This window comes from Macrosteles quadrilineatus, unplaced genomic scaffold (genome assembly GCF_028750875.1).
Source record: "Macrosteles quadrilineatus isolate MER2022 unplaced genomic scaffold, UCM_ALF_1.0 Scaffold_8__2_contigs__length_117827958, whole genome shotgun sequence".
NCBI lineage: Eukaryota > Metazoa > Arthropoda > Insecta > Hemiptera > Cicadellidae > Macrosteles > Macrosteles quadrilineatus.
This window is the reverse complement of record NW_026542601.1, coordinates 83,071,370-83,091,897: the sequence shown is the minus strand read 5'-3', so window position 1 is coordinate 83,091,897 and position 20,528 is coordinate 83,071,370.

Genomic DNA, 20,528 nt, shown 5'->3' with positions numbered 1-20,528 from the left:
TTACGTAAGAACAAACAATGGTACCAATATGTGACTATCACACAATTGTAGATATCAGTGTTTACTACTGATATAATATATCAAAACTCTTGACACTTTCCAGAAAATTGATTTATCAAGCGTTGAAAATTAGGTTTTGACTCGTGATCCGACATGTGCGGGTCTCGGGATCTGCGAGTAAAAAAGTTGTCATTTTCGATTAGTTATTACGCAAGAACAAACAATGGTACCAATATGTGACTATCACACAATTGTAGATATCAGTGTTTACTACTGATATATATTATCAAAACTCTTGACACTTTCCAGAAAGTTGATTTATCAAGCGTTGAAAATAGGTTTTAGCCGGCGATACGGCATGTGCGGGTTTTGGGATCTGCGAGTTAAAAAGTTGTCATTTTCGATTTGTTATTACGTAAGAACAAACAATGGTACCAATAAGTGACTATCACACAATTGTAGATATCAGTGTTTACTACTGATATATATTATCAAAAATCTTGACACTTTCCAGAAAGTTGATTTATCAAGCGTTGAAAATTAGGTTTTGACTCGTGATCCGACATGTGCGGGTCCCGGGATCTGCGAGTTAAAAAGTTGTCATTTTCGATTAGTTATTACGTAAGAACAAACGCTGGTACCAATATGTGACTATCACACAATTATAGATATCAGTGTTTAATACTGTTATATATAATCAAAACTCTTGACACTTTCCAGGAAGTTGATTTATCAAGCGTTGAAAATAGGTTTTAGCCGGCGATACGGCATGTGCGGGTCTCGGGATCTGCGAGTTAAAAAGTTGTCATTTTCGATTTGTTATTACGTAAGAACAAACAATGGTACCAATAAGTGACTATCACACAATTGTAGATATCAGTGTTTACTACTGATATATATTATCAAAAATCTTGACACTTTCCAGAAAGTTGATTTATCAAGCGTTGAAAATTAGGTTTTGACTCGTGATCCGACATGTGCGGGTCCCGGGATCTGCGAGTTAAAAAGTTGTCATTTTCGATTAGTTATTACGTAAGAACAAACACTGGTACCAATATGTGACTATCACACAATTATAGATATCAGTGTTTAATACTGTTATATATAATCAAAACTCTTGACACTTTCCAGGAAGTTGATTTATCAAGCGTTGAAAATAGGTTTTAGCCGGCGAAACGGCATGTGCGGGTCTCGGGATCTGCGAGTTAAAAAGTTGTCATTTTCGATTTGTTATTACGTAAGAACAAACAATGGTACCAATAAGTGACTATCACACAATTGTAGATATCAGTGTTTACTACTGATATATATTATCAAAAATCTTGACACTTTCCAGAAAGTTGATTTATCAAGCGTTGAAAATTAGGTTTTGACTCGTGATCCGACATGTGCGGGTCCCGGGATCTGCGAGTTAAAAAGTTGTCATTTTCGATTAGTTATTACGTAAGAACAAACACTGGTACCAATATGTGACTATCACACAATTATAGATATCAGTGTTTAATACTGTTATATATAATCAAAACTCTTGACACTTTCCAGGAAGTTGATTTATCAAGCGTTGAAAATAGGTTTTAGCCGGCGATACGGCATGTGCGGGTCTCGGGATCTGCGAGTTAAAAAGTTGTCATTTTCGATTTGTTATTACGTAAGAAGAAACAATGGTACCAATATGTGACTATCACACAATTGTAGATATCAGTGTTTACTACTGATATAATATATCAAAACTCTTGACACTTTCCAGAAAATTGATTTATCAAGCGTTGAAAATTAGGTTTTGACTCGTGATCCGACATGTGCGGGTCTCGGGACCTGCGAGTTAAGAAGTTGTCATTTTCGATTAGTTATTACGCAAGAACAAACAATGGTACCAATATGTGACTATCACACAATTGTAGATATCAGTGTTTACTACTGATATAATATATCAAAACTCTTGACACTTTCCAGAAAATTGATTTATCAAGCGTTGAAAATTAGGGTTGAAAGTTAGTAGGGATATTTATGTTCAAAATCAAATGTTAAGGGGAGAGAAGGACGTGGAGGAAAAGAAGACTGTAGCAATGAAATACTTTATCGACAAAAGCTAGAATCTCTTTCAACAGAGGAGATCGACCTGGTCACTTTTAGCGAATTTCCCCTATAGGGAATAAGCTATTACCGTAGTACTCATGGTGAGACCTGGACCCGGGACCGATTTATTTTTCCGTTTTGAGGTCCATAGAGGCCAAAAACACCATCCGTTCAAATCTATCATATTATTAAAGTGATACAATCAAATTTTATGTAAACGGTTAAGGCTATTTACCAAATAAAAATATAGGCATATGGCATATCAAAATTAAGTTCGGAGTGTAGATTTGCCGAAAAGTATTGATATGGACGAATTCCCTAAGGGATCTGCCCCACAGGCTGATTTCCAAAGGGTTACGAATATGAGTGAGTGAATATAGGTGTTCGAAACACGATGAATATGAGATTAACAAACCATGTTGTTGGTTCTAAGAGGTTGTCACGCATCATTAATAGGTCGCCAGTTCATTGAAAAGTTTTAAAGTAATAAAGACGTCGTGAAAGAGGGCGGCGAGTTCAGGTACAACCGTACCCACCTCGGCCACCTTAGGACGTAAGGTATGAAGGTTCCACTGCTTCAAACCTACTTTCAGAAGACAATATCTCGAACTTGGGCCCTTTAAATGAAATATAAAGTCGAAGTTAAATGGTGGCTTCTGTACACCCGTGAATTCGCGGGTAGAACCTCTTGTTCATATATTAACACCACACCGTCCGTTAGCGCGATAACTCGAGCAAAAATGTTCCAATTTTGATGAAATTCGGTACAAACGTGTAAACTTATGTTTATTTGAACGAGGCGAACCAGCATGATCGGACTATGGGAACAGGGGTCTATAGGGGGTTTTATGGGGTAAAAATTGGGTTTTCCCATTTTTGACCCTAAAAACTTAAAATTTAGCAATTTCTTTTCAAACCATTTTGTAAAGCTTAAAAAAACAAATAATTTAGTATATTAAAGCGTTATTATGCGCCTAATTGTTACGGAGAAAATTCCAAAAATCTGTTATTTTATAATTCCCATGTTATTCTTATTGAGAATAAGTTAACTGTTGTAGTTTGCTTGTTTATGCACATATTTTGATCAAATTTGGAAAATGCATTAAACTAAACTATTAACATTTTACAAAAAAACACATTGTTACCCTCCCTGTTGCAGCAAACCTAAGTACTCGTTATACTAATGTAATTTAAATAGGGAATAAATGTGACAATTTTTAAGGAGACATTTTAGTGTAAAACCAGCAGCACATAGCGTTGAGAAGACACATTGGAAAAGCGATTTGAGCATAATCCGTAAACCTCTGTTACAATCACCCACTGCAGTTGTCAATACTTCGATGTTGTCACTTTACTCAACCACCATTGAAGTGCCGTCAATGAGTTCAAACCTTTTATGTAAGCTATTGGTAACGCTTATGTAAAAATGTAAGTTTCCCAGCAATATAAAACACTGATTTAAGGTCTTTTTCCCGGTTATCAAAACTCAAGAAAACTTTTATACACAAAGAATCTCTATTTTCATTTACGGTTACCCTACAAATTATTGAGTTTGCTATTAATTATATCGGTTATGTAAGGAAAAACGGTTTTAATCCAACTTGGTTTGGATTTGCTTTTGAAACGTGATCGGAAATGATTGCGGTATTTGTAAACAACATTCAATGTAAACATATCAGTGACATCTAAAGAATCTAAAGAAAAATAATCTTGATCCGAACAGCTGTTCGCTATTTCATAGATGATTATGTGATAAAAATTGGGAGAAAACTTGAGACAAAAATCGCACAAAATTGGGGTGTTAAACGTCCGTAAGTTTATTTAAAAAGTAGTGAGGCCATATTTTATCAGGTAAGATACTACTGATTTCGGCTTCTTTAATGTATAACACGAAAAAAAAACATAAAAAAATTATGATTCTGAGCAATGTAAAGACAAAACTCTAGTTTTCTAGCATTTGTATTTTATAATAAATATTTTCAGCACGAAATAATTGAAAATTATTCACAACACTGTGTATTAGTATCCCTAGGAATTAAAACCCAATGAACTCTATAACCTGCCATATTACTGAAACTCATTCGCTGAATCACTATTTAAACACTCACAAGTATATAAACATTAATGCTGTACTTTTTAATGTTACTGGTAACACTATCTAAATCTATCAACACTCTCCAAAAATGTGTTTTTAGAGACAGCAAAACACATCAGGCCCCTTCCTCCTACTGATGAATGGGCATTGATAGCTATACAAACACTAGCCGTAATCCTGTTAGACAAATTACAAAGGGGCTGCCGACGGGACCAGTGGAAGTGAGGATTAAGAGACCTTACTTGAGACTGGGACCAGTAGAAGTAGGGTACCTGGCTTACGGGACCAGTTGAGTCTGCCCCCAAAAAATAAATACTTTTAATCCTATCCTAGTCAAAGAATGTTGTAAATTATTTTGGAGTTACCTCGCCAGGTCATCATCTCATCTCAAAGCTCTAAACAATGCATCACTTCACTGTACAGGTCAAAAACAGCAAATACTTGCAACGCTCTTAGCATCAATGAATGTGGTGTATTTGGGGTTTCGAAGCGAAAGTCTCTCCTACCTTCAAAATGCACCACTATGACGGAAGTCTAATACCTTTATGCTACCCCTTCCCCCAATAAATCCCCGATGTGTGTTAGTGAGTGAAGTAAGCAGACCGATATTTTTGTCAGGTTAAAAGATGTTTTTGGTGAAAGAGGGGTAACTTTAATAGAACACGATGTTCCGCAATTTTATCCCTAAAAATCTTGGACTACACCGGTTGAGGTACACCAGGAACGGCCAAGGCGGTAATTCCGGGAACTGATCCTATCGGGAGCAATTAGCAGGACACCGTATTCCATTTAGTACACCCGACGATAAATCCTTTACTCAATGGGTTTGGGGCTACTTTCCCTTAGCTCGCCCATCACCATGCCCGATTAACGCTGTCAAAACATTTGTATCATTGTGAGCTGAAGCACAGAAAACATACTACTGTAACCTGGCTGAAGGGTGAGATGCTATTAACCGGACCTTTCTATTTACACTTCTTGGAAAGTGTCTTTGGCGGCTCATAGCTTAGAACGGTCGAGGTTTTAATAGAATACCTGACTGCTATTAGGTGCCTTCATGGGGCGTACTTATTTTGCCACACCGTTTTATGATCATAATAGTCTAGTCATATTTGAGAAATTACAAAAAAAACTCTTATAAGTGTAAAAATTGGTACGTATGTTGAATTTTATTTCCGGAATAACATACTAAACATTTACCACAGCAACCATAAAAAATACAAGAGTGTTCTCATAATCAGGGCATAATAGCCCAATTAGTAAATACTATTTAAGCAGCTACTGTCATGACAGAAAGTTCACATTCCTTTTAAACTAGATCACATCATCCTTAGAGACAACTAACTGACATCCCCGTGTCAAGGTATTTCAGCTTTAACAGTAGTCTTAAAACAGTTAACCTGAAAATATTTTCAACGCAAATGGTGCCCTAGAGAAAGTAGTAGGCCTACCCGCGGTCCGTAAATTTAACTTTTTATAAATCAGTTTTTATTAAATGATTTATATCTCGGACTAATAAGAAATTGATTTTTGCTTATTTTCTTTATGATTAAAACGTAGGTTAATGAATACGTAGGTTTGCTGCAATGGTAACTGCCAAAAAAGGAATTTTTAGTAAACAAATATTAAAACAGATAATATGAAGCGGAACAAAAAGTCTTATCTATATAATTTTAATGAAAAATAATATTAATATTTATGCTTGTTCTCCATAAGACTAACATTGAGTTATCTCGGCAAGAAAACATACTAAAGTTATTACTTTCAATATCTCTGTAACAAATTGAAGCAGAACAAAGATTCAATATACTAAATTGTCAGGTTTTTGTGTTGAATCTAATGGTGAAAAAATAAATTTGAAATTATAACAAACTTTGTAAAAAATATTAGAAAAACTTATTTTTGAGGTAAAAAATCTTATTTTTCAGCACATAATACCCTGAAAATTCATCTTTGGGTTAATTTGTCTGACAGGTTTTCATATTTATTTAAGGTTGGAAATATAGTTCTACATGTGTTTGCCATTTGCCATTTGTTTTGTATAATTTTATAATAATTATATAATTTTATAAATATGTGGAGAGTATAAATACTTGTAAGATTTATTTATTTTTCCCTAGTCAAAATCTATATTTCCTGGACTATATAAGATATATTTATAATATCACACATACAGTTTTCTTTTTAATTCTATATTGTTTAGTTCTACCTGTCTATGTAATCTACTGTTGCACGAGTTAACGCTTAAAGAGTAAACAATTTGAATTGTTGTGGAAACAAATACAAAATGTTTAACGGATAATTATCCTTTTTCAAACGATACATAATTCATAAAACGTATTTTTACTTTATCTCGTTTGTTATTTATTACGCAAAAACGTATTCTAAACGTACAATATTGGGCTACCCGAAAACCAAACCCGAATCACCGACAAAACAATATTTGTCATGCTAAATAATTTATTCACTTGAATTGTGAGGACAGTTTTTTACCAACGATGCTTGTAGACGTTTTTTTTCTTATTAAATTAAATCATGATCTATCTAAATTAAAATTTAATCAAATTTTAGTAGGCCCCTACATGACTACTGTGTATTTTGGTTAATGATTAGGCCTACGTAGATTTTATAATATTTATTAAAAAAAAATATTGCAATATAGGTGCTAACATACGTATTGGACCCTATTTAAACAGGGTTTTTTATCTTTTGAACTTAAATTTTAATGTAACACAAAAACGGTTGGTACTTACCAGTCTTACGCAAACGTGGACGTCCTCCTGAGAAGCGTCCGATTCTTCCTCGCCAAACCTCGATCGTCACCATCGGAAACACCGAACAACTAACTCACGAACTGATCCTAGTCGCGGCCCGCACATACACTAACTAACTTACAAATCTGTCAATCTGTGTAAAGTAAATGGTCCAGAGGCATGTGGAGCAGCTACCCCTACTCCCCCACAAACCACGCCCCAATCGCAGTATGGACCAATAAGCGTTTCCCCCCACAAAGCGATAAAGGCAAAGTTTTTGCAAGGTTAAAATTTGAGTCATATTGGACAATTGTTTTGAAATATAAAATTATATCAAAAACGTAATCGAAAATGACAACTTTTTAACTCGCAGATCCCGAGACCCGCACATGTCGGATCACGAGTCAAAACCTAATTTTCATCGCTTGACAAATCAATTTTCTGGAAAGTGTCAAGAGTTTTGATAATATATATCAGTAGTAAACACTGATATCTACAATTGTGTGATAGTCACATATTGGTACCATTGTTTGTTCTTACGTAATAACAAATTGAAAATGACAACTTTTTAACTCGCAGATCCCAAAACCCGCACATGCCGTATCGCCGGCTAAAACATATTTTCAACGCTTGATAAATCAACTTTCTGGAAAGTGTCAAGAGTTTTGATAATATATATCAGTAGTTAACACTGATATCTACAATTGTGTGATCGTCACATATTGGTACCATTGTTTGTTCTTGCGTAATAACTAATCGAAAATGACAACTTTTTAACTCGCAGATCCCGAGACCCGCACATGTCGGATCACGAGTCAAAACCTAATTTTCAACGCTTGATAAATCAATTTTCTGGAAAGTGTCAAGAGTTTTGATAATATATATCAGTAGTAAACACTGATATCTACAATTGTGTGATAGTCACATATTGGTACCATTGTTTGTTCTTACGTAATAACAAATCGAAAATGAGAACTTTTTAACTCGCAGATCCCAAAACCCGCACATGCCGTATCGCCGGCTAAAACCTATTTTCAACGCTTGATAAATCAACTTCCTGGAAAGTGTCATATATATATATAGATATCAGTGTATTAAACACTGATATCTATAATTGTGTGATAGTCACATATTGGTACCATTGTTTGTTCTTACGTAATAACTAATCGAAAATGACAACTTTAACTCGCAGATCCCGAGACCCGCACATGTCGGATCACGAGTCAAAACCTAATTTTCATCGCTTCATAAATCAACTTTCTGGAAAGTGTCAAGAGTTTTGATAATATATATCAGTAGTAAACACTGATATCTATAATTGTGTGATAGTCACATATTGGTACCATAGTTTGTTCTTGCGTAATAACTAATCGAAAATGACAACTTTTTAACTCGCAGATCCCGAGACCCGCACATGTCGGATCACGAGTCAAAACCTAATTTTCAACGCTTGATAAATCAACTTTCTGGAAAGTGTCAAGGGTTTTGATAATATATATCAGTAGTAAACACTGATATCTATAATATTGTGATAGTCACATATTGGTACCGATTGTTTGTTATTTAATACATAAATTCCTTTACATATAATAATAATGTCACACATAATGTAATAATAATCATAATGTAATTTACATACAATAATAATTGTAATACATTTTTTTTTACTTATTTACTGGTAGCCAAAAACAATACCCGTATCGACTTAAAATACCAAAATTAAGAATGCTAAATAATATTTTAGTTAGTTGGGAGGTGTACGTTTATAATTTAAGTTCAAGCTAATTTTCAGTTCTGGGTGAATTTCAATAAGGCCATCCACCTTTCCAGGTAAATTCTTACTCATATGTTTTGGGAGTTCAGCGTTCACCTAAGTGGTATGCATCTCGAGTTGGATGTTTTGAATCTTTACATTCCACTTAGGCTTAGGGCGCATTGCAATTTCTACTCCCTACTCTACCTGGGACCTGGATTCTTTTGAATACCAAATGTATTTCATCATTTCTAATATAAATAATAAACGGTATCAGCATTCTGACACATACTTTCTCCCATAAGATTCTTATATAAATAATAATATCTGAATTATTATGTAGAAGTGAAGTAGTCCTAAACAATTTACCGGTACATATTTAACACGAAAACGTACATCAGTTTTACAGATACATACATACAACGTGGTCTAACCGATGAAATTAATAATGTTTATTTTAATCAAAATATAAAATAGCAAACTACATTTCCAAAGGTATCCACATGGAGGTCTACTATATTTTGAATTCCATCCAGTTACCACTCGGCCTGTCATAAATCAAATGGGCAAAAAAACAGGCCGTCAGATGGAACGTCAGCTATCTTCAGCCTGGTCAGTTTTATGGCCTAGCATTCGTCAGATGCTCGTCAGCTAACTTCAGCCTGGTAACATAATAACCAGATTAAGCGTCGTCTGCAATCGTCTGCTATCGATAACGATAACAACCCGAACGATTCCAATCGACTTGGAAACCAACAATCGAATGTGGACATCGATCTATCGGTAAGCCCAACTATCGAGACTGTCCAAAGACAAGTAAACAAACCACAAAACTTCAACCTGAGTCAAAGTCGTCAGAATGACCGAAACATAGATCTCACTGATGAATATGATGAACATTTCCCCGAGATAGCGCAAAATAGTCGTAACAAAGGGTGGAATACGGTTCAACACAGGCGAAATCGGAATAGCGCGGGAAACAGTAAACGACCGAGCGCGTCGATTATAGGAACTAAAACGGACTCTCTTAAGATACGAGCTGTTGAAAAGAAGAGCTGGATATTTGTTTCCAGACTCTGCACGGATGTGAGTAGGGATGATGTTGTGAGTTATGCTAAGGACGCTAGCGTGGATGTTGAATGTGTTGAATTAAAAACCAAACACAACTCCTACAAATCGTTTAAATTGGGTGTAAAACCCTCCGAAACAACACTAATTTTGAGTGACACTTTCTGGCCAGTCGGAACATTGGTTAGGGAATTTGTAGAGACCCCCAAAAGAAGTGCCATAGTCAAATCTCAGACTTTTTTACCGAGAACCCATCAAAACTCAGTTCGACCCTGACCCTAGATTCATCTACCGACCATCTGCACCTGTGCTCCATTAATGTGCAATGCTTGAGAAATAAACTGAATGAACTTGAACTGTTATGTGACCTAAACAAAATAGAAGTATTGTGTGTGGCTGAACACTGGCTAGTTTTGGACGAGGTACAATACTATAACAACATCTTTAACCTTGATCTCGCCACATATTTCTGTAGAAAAGCACCTACTGGTGGGGTGGCTATATACGTCAAATCCGATATGAGGTATACCTGTTTGGACCTAAGTGACTTCTGTGAAGAGTATGAAGGTGAGTTTGCTGCGGTTTTAATGCATGAGTTTGACCTTGTAGTTGTAGCCATGTATCGGTCTCCTAATGGATCTGTTGAACGTTTTCTTCTGTTACTCGAACTCTGTTTGACATATTTGATTTCTCTGAATCTGTCAGTTGTGGTAGGTACAGATCATAACATTGATTTACTGAAGTCAAATGGTGATGCCGCTGACTTCCTGAACACATTGCGTAGTTTTGGTTTCTATAGTAGTGTTATTGAACCAACCAGAATGAATGCCTCTTTAGACTCTTTCATCACTAACTTAGATTCGTGGAACTATGAAGTAACTGTCAGTAACGACCAAATTGCAGATCACAAGCACATTTTCTTAAAGTTAAAGCTCTGTAATGGACAAAAAGACTGTGAAAGCCCTAAGCTGATATCTGTAAAGTTTAGATTGTTCAACGATGTTCGCTTGGGTTTATTTTGTGATGACATTGCTAACCATATGGATCTGTGGTTCAATGAAGTTTGTGCGCTCCCACCAAACACTGCATTTTCAAATTTCTTTTCTAAATTTAAGGACAAATTTGATTTTTACTTCCCATTAAAGAAAAAAACAGTTAAGTCAACTGATAGAGTATCTGACGGTGCCAAAGGAAAGATCAAGAATTGGTATTCTGAGGAGCTTGCTGGTTTAAAAAGGTACATTTTGCTAGTGCTTGACATGTCTAAGGATAGGCCTGATCTTATCCCATATCTTCGGGAATTGAGGAGAGAGTATCGACTCCAACTCCGCGAGGCAAAGCAGCGTGCAGCGGCTGACATGATCTCCACTGCTGCAAACCCATGCAAGGCAGCTTGGGACCTGATCAACCAGAGCAGGCCCAGTACCAGAGTTGCCGCTGACCTTGACTTCGCCACGGCGGATGACTTCAACAGCTACTTCTTGGACTCAGTGGATAGTATTGTTGATGGTATTCCTGTAAATAATACTGATTATCTTGATAACATACCTGTTGTAGATGTAAATTATGAATGGAGTATGGTCAATGCTGTCGATATTGTCAAAATCGTAAACGGTTTCAAATCCTCAAAAAGTAAGGATATCTTTGACATGTCGACTGAGTTTTTGAAAAAAATTGTAAATGTGATTGCACCTTTGTTGGCTCATTTGATTAACTGTTGTTTGTTGCAAGGTGTTTACCCTGATGTGCTAAAAACATCCAGAACTGTTCCCGTATATAAAAAGGGCCCCAAAAAAGATCTTTCTAGCTATAGACCAGTGTCTTTGATACCTGTTTTAGGTAAAGTGTTTGAGGCTGTGATGTTGCAGCAGCTGAGTAACCACTTTGAGGAGCACAATCTCCTTGTTCCTGCCCAGCATGGCTTTCGGAGGGGTTTGTCGACTGTTTCGGCAGTTGACTCCCTTGTGAGGGTCATACTGGAGGCATTTGAAAGCAAATCTTCTGTTTCTGTTTTGCTGTGTGATTTGTCTCGTGCATTTGATTGTATACCACATGATATTTTACTTAAAAAACTACAAAAATATGGGTTTGGCGAGAGTGCCCTCAAGGTGGTCAAATCATATCTTGCAGATAGATTCCAAATTGTAAGTTGGTCAGGTGTTCATTCAGGCGCCCTGCCAGTCAAACACGGGGTGCCCCAGGGCTCAGTACTGGGGCCTTTTTTGTTTATTATAGCAATGAATTACCTCTGTTTTTCTGTTTCAAACTATGTACTGCTCTATGCTGATGACACAACCTTGTTTGCAAAGCACATTGATCCTGTAATTGCCAGTAACACCGCAAAAAGATTGTTTAACATAGCTTCTGAATGGTTTTCAGGGAACAAACTGGCTCTGACAAGAAAACCCAAGAAATAATGTTTAGCTTAAGTAAAACTAATTCTGTTTGTGACTCTGTCAAACTCTTGGGCTTTACTTTGGACTCTGAGCTGTGTGGGATGAACATGTCAACGCCCTATGTACTAAACTTAACAGAGTAATTTGTCTTTTGAGGAAATTAACATCTGAATTGCCTCCTGACTTTGTGAGACTAGCATTTTTCTCTTTTTTTCAGTCACATGTTGTGTATGGAACCAGGCTTTGGGGTCACTCCCCACAGGTTCAGAAGGTCCTCTTGCTACAAAAAAGAGCAATTCGTGTGATGTGTAATTTGCCTTTTAGAGCACATTGTAGAACATTTTTTGTTGATATGCAGATCATGAGTGTCATCAATGTATATATTTACCAGTGCTTAGAAGCTATCAAATCGATGGAAAATGATCTTATTTTCAATAGAGACATCCATCCGTATAGCACTAGAACTTGTGATGATGTACATACTCCTAGCAACAGGCTAAGTAAAAGTCAAAAGTGTTTCCCTGTTTCAGGTTTCAAATTTTTCAATGCTCTGCCTGTTACCATTAGAAATTTACCAAAATTGAAGTTTATGAAAGTGTTAAAGAATTGGCTATTAACAAATCCTTTCTATAAATGTGACGAATATTTTGTGGCTTTGAAGGGTTGAAATATCATGTAGTGCATGGACCCGATGATAAAAAAGGTATGCCTAATTTTTATTTACCTTTGCATGGTTTGCTGTTTTGATTTGCAGTTTTGTTTGGTTTGTTTTCCTTTTTATATTTAGTTTTATTGAATTTTTATTGTACTTTGACGTAGCCTATTGTACAAACTTAATGGCCTAATAAAATCTTTGAATCTTTGAATCACTAGTCCACTGAACCTGCCAAACTGCCTAAAGCAAAGCATCGATCTCTATTTAATTGTACTTACTTACTTGATACTTGGTTACTTCATCCTTGACCAACAAAGTTGGATTGATTTCGTCTTATTTACATTAAAAAACATTAAAAACACTAAACACACATATATATATATATATATATATACAACTAAGCAACAATGGCGGTTATGGCGTAATAGAGATCGAGATCGATAGCCTAAAGTAAAGTAACCACTTTCACCAAAAATTACCCACAGATTACAGTCATAGTTATATAGTCAATGTCTGTATGTACTGGGTGTTTATACATGAATATTGGGGTTTTAAAGCTTTATAACTTCTAGTACATAGTAAGTATCCAATAGTCCAATAGTGTTGCCGTTGGAATAAATAAATAAATAATAGTCAATGATATTATGTTTTCTGTGCTTTTATACTATTAAACCATTAAACTTACCGCTATAAACTACACATCAAATGAAAAAGCAATGCCTTGCCTTCCAGCGAAACATTAACAAAATCTACCCAATAGAACTTTAAATTTAACTATACAAAACAAAGTTAAAAAGAAATCGCCAACTTTTTTCACCACAATAATAAATTCTGAGGTTGCTTAACGTTTTTGCAAATAACTTTTAAGTGGTAAGGAAATCGACCAAAGTTAAAGATAATATTCCGAAAGATACTGTAATACAATTTTCTACAATTTACTTTACGCATTTCTTGACAATACTCAATGAAGGCAGCCAAAAATTGCCTCTGAATAAGTACAGTTGTAAACCTAGTGCACTTCCTACCCCCCTACTCTACTGTGGCCTACAGTGGAAACTTATTTTGAGAATAGGGTAAATGTAAAGCTTTTGAATTGTTGTTGAAATGCATTTATTTTAATGCATTATTTTACTAAACAAGACTGATGATGATGATCAATTTTTAAATTCAAATTCAAATTTTAATTGCAAAACACACACTTACCAGCTTCACTTGGTACGTCCACCTTTATGTAGGTAGGTACAAGTATTGCGTTTTCTGACTTTCCTAGATATTTATCACCCAGCGAGGATCGTCGTTTTCAGAATCAATGTGTAATCCTATCCTATGTAATCTGTGAAAAATTACCGTGGATGGGTCGGGCTATGACTTGTGGCGCGCTGTAACGAACAGCTGTTGCGGGCCGCTACGCACCTCTGCCATCCTGATACCAACGCGTCACACATTGGCTCTGAGCGCGTCCTCCCGGTCATTTATAAACTTGCTGCATGGTGATTGGCCCGCATTCTCCCGGTCCGCCAATGGTAGCAGCGGAACGGTCACAGGCGGACATTTAAAACTCTCCGTCTTCAACCACATGTTTAACTCCCATCACAGTACTTATCTGTCAACTCAAATTAAGCATGCAAAAAATTACATTAGTTAGTATTTTTTAAGTCTTAAAAGTCAGGATGAAAACTGTTTGTATTTTTTTTTATTTAGGTTATTCTTATTTATTTAATATTTTATTTATTTATCTTTTCACATATATAAACATAACATTGGCACTTTTGTTTGGGTTATCATATTGCGTTTGGAATAAAAACGGGGTTAGAATTAACTTTTATCACTCTGTAGATATTCGAAAACAGCCCAGTTCCATACAGCTGAGCTCTTCGAAAATCGTCAATTTCCATACACAAAAAACAAATAGTGATCAGCTGACTTTTCCTGACATAAACTTTACTTTCACTAACACAATTACTTTGCCTGACATCAACAAAGTTACAACCACGATTACTAGAAAAATACCGGTATGGATCATAAACATAAACAAATGACGTTGTTGGCCCGAATCCTATACTAATAGCATTGAACATGTTTTGGCAGTTCCATTTAAGCAATGTTAAATAATGTTTATTTTCAAGCCAAAATCGTCATTTGTTTATGTTTATGATCCATACCAGTATTTTTCTAGTAATCGTGGTTACAACTGAAGAAAGCTGTGTTTGTATTAGAAAAATGAATAGATTACGAAATATCAGAAGTTTCATGAAGGAATTTTTTTCATCGTGATAAAAAGTATCGTTCAAAACTCGTCACGAAAGTCCCATTTCGGGACGAGATACAGTAATGTTTTGCATGTGAGTCGAAGACGAGCATGGGAAAAGCTATTTCGCCCCGTGCCCCGAAGTGAGTCACTTTCGTGACTAGTAGTGAAAGTTACTATATTTTAGTATTACTTTTGGATACTACAATTGGCTCTACTTCCGTTACTTTGAATGCGTTCAATGAGCGCTGACAGAAACTGAGAAGATGTGTTACTAAACGTTTTGTAATCAAATCCTTCTTTACAAAGCAAAAAGTGGTAGCATTTATACTGCTATTGAGGTTAATATAAATTTTAACATCACTTACTATTCTTGCTATAATCCAATCAAACTAGAACGAGTGAGGTTTCAAGGGGTCCAAGTAGGCCTAGCTAAATGAGGTTGTAAATTCGGCTATTTTATATAATTAATTGGTAGAAGTACTAGAAGTGAAACAACAAGTTTATTGACAAATTTGGATTGATAGATTGGAATAAGCGAATTAAAAGTTTGTGCTCGATTCAACAATTAATTGTAAAAGAAAAATTCTGCCAGTTTTTCTCAACAACAATAAACAAAATCAAGTCCAAAGTATGATAAATTACTAAACTCGAAATCAATCATATTTTACACTTTAAACCTATAACCAACTTGTATCACCTAATTTAGTTTAAAAAGCTATTTAGTGAGTTATCATATAAAGTTAACACAATCATATTATCTAATAACGTTCCTTAATTGAAAAAATACAGTTAATAGGACAGTGGTAGGGTCTACTAATTAATTGTACTTTCATTAACAAAACGGTCATAATTTGCAGAAATACAAATACTATATGCAAGTAAACACATGAATTAGCTAAGTGTAAAAAAATTGGGAACTTGCGCATGTTGTGTGTGCATGTGATTGTTTAACTTGTAATAAACACTTTTCCCGTTGTAGCCTACAACAGGAATTTACTAAGATGTGTACCTAATAAAACTTATCATAAATAATTATTAGATTATTATGCTACGAACACTACAGAAGAGTTAATCGTTAGACAGAAAATAATCTCCTTAGAAATATTGTCAATACAAATTAAATTCTTAGTCCTAGTCGTCCTATACCAATGAATATAGACCACTATTTTAATAACAAGTAACTTTATTCATTGCCTATACCCAATCAATGGTGTCCTGACAAAGTAGAATGTGGTGAAAACGGACTCTTTGCAGCCGCGTTTCTTCTGTCCCCTGTTCTCCTGATCACAGACCGGTCAGGATTGGTTCTGTTGCACTCGCGGCTCGGATCAGCGGTCTGTGATTGGTTCTAGAGGGAGAGCCGAGCGTTTGGGACGATCCGATTTGTCGATTCGGCAGAGAACGGACCAAGACCGACCGTGGCGAGACGGCATACGATTTACGATTGGCGTTTGGATGTGTTGATGTGTAGACTGTCTGGGGAACGAGAACGACAACGATGGAAGAGAGAGAGATAGTGATGAGGATTGTATGTGCTTCTTCAATGCGACTTGTTTTGTTTTTATGCCTTCGATTCATTTCAACCAAATGAGTGAAATGAGTGAGGCGTTGGAGTGGCCGTGAAGAACTGAAGAGCTAATTTATTTCTTATTATATCACAAAAAGAACTAGAAAAGGTTTTTTTAATACCATTAATTTTCCAGCTAAATTAATATCTTTTTGCAAGCATAAAAACTATTTCAATGATGCCAAAGGGATTAGTCGATGATTTTAAAGTAAAGTGAATGTAACACGCCTTCGTTGAAATGACGGCGTGGCGACAAAATGTGCAGAATGTACCTGTAGATGCATTAATAATAAAATTACTGTACTGTAGCATCGAGATCTGGGAATGCCAACTTGTTAGTTGTTGTGGCTTTCGTTAAAAACAATAAATGCTGTACCAAAGAAGACTCAAGAGATTCTCGAGTAAATACAAATTTCAACTTCAACCTTGGGTTCACAAGGAACGTAGATACTGCAGTCTTGGTTCTCTCTTGTCATACAAAGTACCAGGAGAACAGAGAGTGCTAGGAAGATTTGCCAGTGACTAGCCTTTGTGTTGTAGTGTTTCTCTATAAAGTGAGATTTGTATTCCTGTCCACCTCTAGTGCCCTGGTAGTAAAGCGGCAACGGACGTGTTTCTTGGTTTAAATTTTTTTTGAAGGGTCTCTGACAGGTTTGTAGCTCAGAGGGCCCCAGAACAATCCCTCAATAACAGCAATATTATTTTTCTTAAGACTAAATATTGAAATCTTTCTACATAAACTTTAGTATTGATTTTGATTTTCTACCAGCTCAATAACTTTTGTAAAAGGCGGGTTGGTTTGTTCTGGTGTGCTGGACTATATGGTAGGAGTGGTGTCAATGATGAAGAATACACAACACCACATGCTGTTACGGTGACGGTGGACACCGGTCGGTACACTATGGACAAGCATAAAACCTTATAGCTAGTAGTGTAACACCATTGCTACACTGTGTATCTAGGTTAGTTTAATGTACGCATCTAGCTGATATATTAGAGAGAACTTTTGTAAAAGGTTGATGGTTTGTTCCGGTGTACTGGGCTGTGCGGTATGAGTGGTGTCAATGATGAAGAATGGACAACACCACATGTTGTTACACTAAACACATTCATAGTCTGGCTACTGTCCTACGGCTTGAGGTGTAATGTTGTGCAATATGTCGAGTTAATTTGGAATTATACACCACAGAATACTGTGCGACTGGTCGGTACACTGTAGACAAGCATATAACCTTATAGCTAGTAGTGTAACACCATTGCTACACTGTGTATCTAGGTTAGTTTAATGCACGGATCGAGCTGATATATTAGAGAGAACTTTTGTAAAAGGCGGTTGGTTTGTTCCGGTGTACTGGGCTGTGCGGTATGAGTGGTGTCAATGATGAAGAATGGACAACACCACATGTTGTTACACTAAACACATTCATAGTCTGGCTACTGTCCTACGGCTTGAGGTGTAATGTTGTGCAATATGTCGAGTTAATTTGGAATTATACACCACAGAATACTGTGCGACTGGTCGGTACACTGTAGACAAGCATAAAACCTTGTAGCTAGTAGTGTAACACCATTGCTACACTGTGTATCTAGGTTAGTTTAATGTACGGATCTAGCTGATATATTAGAGAGAACTTTTGTAAAAGGTTGATGGTTTGTTCAGGAGTGCTGAGCTGTATGGTATGAGTGGTGTCAATGATGAAGAATGGACAACACCACATGTTGTTACACTAAACACATTCATAGTCTGGCTACTGTCCTACGGCTTGAGGTGTAATGTTGTGCAATATGTCGAGTTAATTTGGAATTATACACCACAGAATACTGTGCGACTGGTCGGTACACTGTGGACAAGCATAAAACCTTATAGCTAGTAGTGTAACACCATTGCTACACTGTGTATCTAGGTTAGTTTAATGTACGGATCTAGCTGATATATGAGAGAGAACTTTTGTAAAAGGCGGTTGGTTTGTTCTGGTGTGCTGGGCTGTATAGTAGGAGTGGTGTCAATGATGAAGAATGGACAACACCACATGTTGTTACACTAAACACATTCATAGTCTGGCTACTGTCCTACGGCTTGAGGTGTAATGTTGTGCAATATGTTGAGTTCATTTGGAATTATACACTACAGAATACTGTGCGACCGGTCGGTACACTTTGGACATTACTATAAAACCTTATAGCTCATAGTGTAACACTATTACTGCATTATGTATTTAGACTAGTTAAATGTACAGATCTTGCCAATGTGTTGGAGAACTTTTGTAAATTGTTATTGCTCAGATCTGGTGTGCTGGGTGTAAAACTGGCTATTGTGCACGACTCGACCCAAGGGCTGTCGCTGTCACTTAGTCAGGCACTAACCCAATGCTTTAAAATTTTCCCGGTCACAGTGACCACGATCACAGTTCCCTATATAATGCGCGTCGTCTGCTTGAGCTGACACTTGTGTTGCGACAGCGCCAGTGAAGTGTGCTACCGCGACTGTGCACAGTCTACAGTAGTGTGAACTCAAGAACTTCTTATCGTGCAAGGTTCAAGTTGATATTTTATCTGCAACCGAAATAGTTACAGCAATCTCTGAAATAGCTTTCTGCTAACCGGCTGAATAATTCATTTGACTGCGAAAATACTGTTCTCTATATAGAGGCGATGGCGATGGCAAACAGAAGACTGGTTCTTTATACACCTGCATCTGAAACAAACGCCAACTATCCTCCACCTACTCATAGTGAAATAAGCGATGATGCATTCAGGAGGAGAATGAACGTTTCTAGAATAGAAAATGTTGAACCTATGGACATATATTTTGACAATTGTGGAGCAAACATGCAATTAGAAAAGGTTGAACCTATGGACATAGATTTTGACAATTGTGGAGCAAACATGAAATTAGAAAATGTTGAACCTATGGACATAGATTTTGACAATTGTGGAGCAAACATGAAATTAGAAAATGTTGAACCTATGGACATAGGTTTTGACAATTGTGATGCAAACAGGCAATTAGAAAATGTTGAACCTATGGACATAGGTTTTGACAATTGTGATGCAAACAGGCAATTAGAAAATGTTGAACCTATGGACATAGATTTTAACAATTATGGAGAAAACAGGCAATTTTCGTCCGGAGCAAGTGTTCTCGGACTTATTGATGTGAACTTTGACGTTGTCTTGCCACACTTTATTCCAATCTGCGGATTTCAGAGCCGAACCAACTTCGTTTTCAAAGGGGAAATGAGTTTAACCTCTACATACAGTACCTGTGAATGTTCACATTCAAGACTTGATTAGGAGATTTAACGAACTCCGTATTCGTGAAACAGACGTTTTTGCTGGCGAACCGATGGATGTCAATTAATGTAACTCTAACAATAATCATTGGGTTACCATGCTAACATAGCTCAGCTGGTATACGAAACGTTGATCTTGCCATCGAATATCTCACATGTAAACCTGTTTTACAATAATTGCTTGCATGTGTGTTACTGGTTCTACAATTGATTATATAAATATGGTCAATGGTTCCACTAACTGACAATCTATTACATGCATTACATGCATGATGTTAAATTATCTAATAAATATATCAATATGTTCTACACTCTACAATATCTTTGAAATTTCACGAAACATTTGTGTTTCAAAAATAGAACTACACTTCTATTTTATGTCACTGATCTATTGGTAATTATTTTCAACGACTGTGAAAATTAAATTAATTTGAAGAGCTCAAAACAAACAAATTCTCTTATCAAAGTTTTGCAAGTGGAGTAAATACCATGGACTTTATAAATCAATACAACATACGTATAAAAGTTGTTATGAAGTGAATTTCAATGTAGGCTATGTATAACCAGAAGATTTATTATTTGTTATGATTTAATTTAATTTAAAGTTAATTTCAACTTCAT